Raw genomic sequence first — 6,111 nt, forward strand, 5'->3', positions numbered from 1 at the left:
ATCCCCATGCTTCATCCATGAAATTCTAGACCTTTGTGCCCAGTAAATTTCTTGTTTTTATAACAGATCATCCATATGTTTGCTCACATCAAGGAATTCAGCTTTATTTTCTTCAGTATTTTCGACTTCATTCAACCTATCCAGCCATTTTTGGAGCTCCTTAATGGTTGCCTCTTCAAGTCTAGCCGAACCCTAACTTGACAATTCTAGCCCACATGCCTGAATTTTATTTTTAATAGATAGCAGCCCATGTGATTCATCCACAGACCTTCCCCACGCCTCTTGAACAACTTCTTCATACTCATTAGAGAGTAACCAAGCTTCCTCGAATTTAAAAGACCTTCCACGTTGCTATCTTTGCTGCTGAAAAGATTGGACTTGCAACATAATTGGTAGGTGATCTGAAGCATGTGTTGATAAATGAGTAATTGTGCTCATTTGAAATTTCACTCTCCACTCTTCATTTGTAACTCCTTTATCCAGTCCAATTTTTGTATTTGCATCACCCGGCCTTTTATTGCTCCAAGTAAATGGATATCCCATGTAACCTAGATCCTAAAGTTGACAAGAATCCAATGCCTCCCTAAAAGCTTCAACCTGCGCATATTGAGGTGGTCTTGTGCTTTGCTTCTCCAATGCATGTAAGAATGCATTAAAATCTCCAATGACCATCCACGAACCCTCTACAAATGTCTTCAAATATTGTAGCAATTGCCATGATTTTTCCTTCTGTTGTGTCTCCGGCCACCCATAAAACCCAGTCAGATACCATTTAAATCCATCCATCCTCCGTTACAAGAGCCAATACATGATTTACAGTATAATTGATGATCTCCAGTTTAATAGTGTTCTTCCACAAAAAGGCTAACCCACCACCTACATTAGGATGTTTAACAATAACCTTATTCTGAAAATGTAGATTGCTGTTTAAATTTTCAAAACCATCATTGTCTAGTCTAGTCTCCATAAGGAAACAAACTGTGGGATCCTTTTCCCTCACAAGCTTGCGAAGGCTTCGACCTGTCCAAGGGATCCCAAGCCCTTGACAGTTCCAACTAATCAGCCTCATTGCTCCTGGCAGGGGTGGCTGTCCACCCCCGCCAATGTATCAACAAAACTTCCTTGAAGTTCCTTCCACCTCATCTTGTTTACTTCTTTTATTCCTCTGTTCTTCATACTGCTCAAAGTCCCCATCACTCAAGTCACGTTTACCCAATCCAGAAATTGCAATGGCCCTAGCTAGACCACCAAGCCCAAAGTCCATTCTATTTATCCTAGCCCACGTGCTCTTGGGCTTAACAAATGATGGCCCAGGAACCTCCAAGATCGTAGGAGTATTGAGATCATTAAGTAGCACGTGATTGTGAGCTGCATCTGTCATGCGATTTTTACTTCCCTCATCCGCTGAAAATATGGCATCACCGAGATTCTTGGGCAAATAATTATCTTCCTTATCTGTTATCATGATTTTCGTGACCTCAGTAGAGTCCTTTCCCTCCACGTAAGCTTCCATATGCGAAATTATCTCCCCTGGATTCACGACCTCACCTTCATCCACCGCCTTAGAATTTTCTGGACTTTCCTCCATCATAGCCGCCGTCTTCAGTACGTCAACCAACACCGGATTTTCTGTAACATTACCCTTACCCTCCACCGGATTGGATTTGGGACTGGTATTTTGAGTTTGCACAACCCTTAGCCGTTACATTCCCTTCAACTCCGAAAATTGACTGCAATAAAAATTAGTTGTCCGTATCTATGAGTATGGGTATGGCCATTATACAATTCAAGTGGGGGAGAAAATGCAATAAATACAACTTAAATGCAACTTAAATGGAATCTATTAACCCAACTTTGATTTGTTTTCTTGAAAAAAAAAAAATTTTGATTTGTTTTTTCTCCCTTATACGTCTTCATTTTTTTATTATTCAATCTACATATTTATTGCACTCATATGATTTATTAGCCGTTACATTTCTTTCAACTCCTAAAATCTGCACGCCTTCTCCTCTTCCCATATCACTAAGATAACTAAAAACAGTATAAATATCTAATTTCCATTCTAGCATATATCCAAAACTTCGTTCATCAACACCACCATAAAAAGTCATGGTAGATGGAGCTTGGAAATGAAGTCTATGGCTACATCGAGCAAGCTCTTGGGACATCCATAAGCTCTTGGCAGATATGAGAGAATGGATGCAGTGTTCAATTAGGTGAGTAGGAGCTGTATCATAATAGGTAGATAGCCATTTTTCACCATTGACTTTATTGGGGAAGTTGCTCAAGCCCTATGGTATGACAAATGTAAATCATTTGTTTGCTGTATTTTGTTTTTTTTTTTTTTTTTTTGTTTTTTTTTTTTTTTTGTTTTTGTTTTTGTTTTTGTTTTTGTTTTTGTTTTTGTTTTATAGTGGTTCCATTTAGTGAAAGGTAGAAATATATATCACAACTCAAACCCTTTCTTCCCTAGACCCCTATAGCCCCATGCACAAAGATTCCTACTTAGCTACAAGGCCCATGGTAATTCAACATTTAACTTGACGTGCTATATAAACTTATTTCTTTTATCTATGGATTTAAAATGTTACATGAACCATAATCCATGAACATTACAAAGGGCACTTATGGTTAGAAATTGATTCAACCCATTTGTGAAATGCTCAAGAAAGTGAGCAGCCATAATATATAGTGAGATGTAGAAGAACTTGGTGAATGGTGTATTCTCTCCAAATATATATAGTACAAAATTTTAATTTTAAATCTCTATTTTGGGATTTTCTACAAATATATATATATATATATATATATTGGTAATTGGGATTGCTTTGGGTTACTCCAAACATAGTATAACTTGAAGGAAGAAACAAGATTTAATTATGGTGATTTTTTTTTTATCCCTCTCCTATGTTGTAGCTATCAAAATATACTGCAATTTAAAGACCCTATTTCATCCCTTTAGAAAAATGATAACTTAATGATACATCAAATGTACTTTAGATGAAGCATTGAATTAATGTAAAAATTTGTTCCTGTAATTATCTTACATGATTAGAATTTCCAAGTCAACTCAATTACAATTTTTTGGCTACTTTGAATAAATTATTGAGACATGGAAAATATATAAACATGCCCCAATAATTGTTTGCCATATGATGCAGTAGTAGTGGGTGATCCATGAACAAAAATAGTAGAGTTTTAGAAGAGCCTTTTGCTTGACTTATGTTAGATATTAGATTAGATATATAAGAAATGGTTGAGTCTTATACATAATTGGTCATAATAGAAATATTGTTATACTATCACTGGTCATAAAACCACCCAAAAAACAAAATTGTGAAATACACTTGTACAAAACAATGTAATAAACTTTATAGTGTTAAAATATTTAAACATATATATTTTTTCTCACTTAATTAATTACATATAAATCATTATAAAAATAATGACTTTGTAATAAATAAGCACATATTTTGACAAAAAGTTTCATCACTATAGCCCACTTTTGTTGTAGTGAACATAATTTAAAAAAAAAAAAAAAAAAAAAAAAAAAAAAAAAAAAAAAAAAAAAGAAGAGAAGAAGAAGAGAGAGTGCTGATTGAATGACCTTTCAAATACATAACTTTTTCATTGTCTATTTCAAAAGATATTACTTATATATACAGAACTTTGAAAAAAAAAAAAGTTGAGAGTAAAAGAAACAAATATATTGAAAAGAAAATTCTCACGCAAGTTCATCCAATCTCAAAAAATGAAAAAAAAAAAAAAATAGAAAGAAAGAAGAAGAAGAAGCAAAATTAACACTACTCAAATAAGATACAAGTAGTTTCTCAAAAAAATAAGATACATGCACACCCATTATATGAGTTAGCAATTAATTTATAAATTATAAAAATAAGATAGAATAATTCATGCGAAGCAGTTCAACAACTAGTTATTGACTAAAAGAAGAGCACACGAAGATCATTGTTGGCCTAGAATGGTGTATGCCATTCAAGAAGGTGCGTTCATTTATTATTTTAGGCATACGCATTTCTAGGCATATTTTTAGATTCATCTGATTTCCAGAAAATTGTAGTAAAGTGTAATCAAATACACTACAAAAAACTGGTCCTACAGTGGCGTTTGTAAAAAACGCCACTATAGGAAATTTTTATTTTACTTTTTTTTTTTAAATTTCAGTAGGGGTTCTTTAATAGAGTTAGAGGAAAAAGACCTATAGTGGCATTTTAAAAGGGTCTGTAGTGGCGTTTAACAGGTGCGAAAGTGCATATTCAAAAAAAAAAAAAAAAAAAAAAAAAAAAACCAAATTGGTTCAGTAGGCTTAAACAAATTCTACGAATATATTTTACAATATTCCTTAAAAAATAAAAAATAAAAAATAAATAAAAAAGAAGAAGAAGAAAGAAACTTAATGGGTTTCAGCATAACAAAACTAAAATGTATATATTTTATATGTTTATGTTTAAATGAATGATGTTACGTTCACAACATTTTTACAATATTTTCACAAAAAAATCATAAGTGATTAGTTGTTATTGGTTTAAATTTAAACTTGACACTAAGATTATTTTTTTACCCAGACAGTGACAACCTACCACTTAAGATTTGTTATTAAAATGTTGTGAACATATCATTTCTCTATTTAAATAAATAAATATATGTATGAGAGGTGTTATGTTTACAACATTTTTACAATATTTTCATAACAAATCATAAGTGGTGAAAGATGCTACGTCCACAACATTTTAACAACATTTTCACAATAAATCATAAATGGCTAGTTGTTATTGGTTCAAATTTGAACTTAACACTAAGATTACTTTTTTGCCTCAACAATAACAACTAATAACAACCTACCACTTAAGATTTGTTGTAAAACTATTGTGAAAATGTTGTGAATATATTATTTTCATAATTCAAAACTAAACAAAAAAAAAAATTCAAAATTCAAAATTCAAAACCCACCTAACCCAACCTACCCCCACTCACCTTATCAATGCCTTGTCTCCACTTTCTTCAGACTTCTTCTTTCTTTTTTTCTTTTTCTTTTTTTTCTTTCTTTTTCTCCCTTAACCCACTTCTTCAGAGTTCTTCTTTCTCTTCTTTTTTTTTTTCTTTCTTTTTCTCCCTTATCTCCACTTCTTTAGAGTTCTTTCTTTCTTTCTCTTCTTTTTTGTTTCTTTTTTTTTTCCTTCTTTCACTACACTCCTGGATTTATTCTTTTGTCTTCCTCTCCATTTTGATTTTATTTCCCCTATTTTATTTGTCGTGGTGTTAATGTTAGTGGGTTTTGGATTTGAAGATGGTGTTGCAACTTGTTAATTTTGTTTAAATTTGTAAATGGTGCTACTATTATGGGATTTGTGATTGAAGAAAGAGTGCTATTGTGTTTGATGCCATTGGTTGTATAGTTGCAAGTAAGTAATTTTTTTAAAAAAATTTTAATGATTGTTTTGGTCTTTTCCTGGATTAATTTTTGTGAATTCTTTGGCTTTTTATTATTGATAGGTATAGAGATCTCAAGTGTGATAATATCTTTGTTAATAGAACCAAAATAGTAGTGAAAAATTCAAAATCTATTTGATGATTTCTTATTGCAGGTTGGTCTATGGCGGCTGAATGTGTTGGGGTGGAGTTGCTATTTTTTTTTTTTTTTTTGAACGTGAGCATATTGTGTTTGATTTTGAATTTTTTTTTTTTTTGGTGGGTTTGTGTTTCATTTTGAATTTGCTGGGCTATAGTGTTTGTATTTTGTATTTTTTTGAATTTTTAGTTTTTTGGATTTGTATTTTGCTAAACGTATTTTGTTTTATTTATGTTCTTTGTTTTGTTTTGTATCTTTTAATTTAATTACAATTTTAATTCAATTAAAAAAAACATTTGATTACCAAAAATTAATTTTTGGTAATCAATTTTTTTTTAGGTGGTTTTGGGCTATAGTGGCGTTTGTAGAATGCCGCTATTGTACCGTCACTATAGACCAATTTTTTTAAATTTAAAAAAATGCTATAGTGGCGTTTGTTGATAGACCTATAGTGGCGTTCTAAAACGCTGCTATAGCATTTTTAAAAATAAAAAATATTGGTCTATAGTGGCGTTTGCAAACGC

The 6,111-nt window shown here is 31.8% G+C and overlaps 1 long non-coding RNA gene across 1 annotated transcript; it reads left to right on the forward strand.

Annotated features, from left to right (window-relative positions):
- The first annotated feature begins 5,099 nt into the window (after positions 1-5,099).
- Positions 5,100-5,840, forward strand: LOC126690898 (uncharacterized). The gene is made up of 2 exons (XR_007644766.1): positions 5,100-5,420; positions 5,604-5,840. It is a non-coding gene; the product is annotated as an uncharacterized LOC126690898 (long non-coding RNA).
- Positions 5,841-6,111: the final 271 nt, after the last annotated feature.

The sequence above is a fragment of the Quercus robur genome, chromosome 7 (genome assembly GCF_932294415.1).
Source record: "Quercus robur chromosome 7, dhQueRobu3.1, whole genome shotgun sequence".
NCBI lineage: Eukaryota > Viridiplantae > Streptophyta > Magnoliopsida > Fagales > Fagaceae > Quercus > Quercus robur.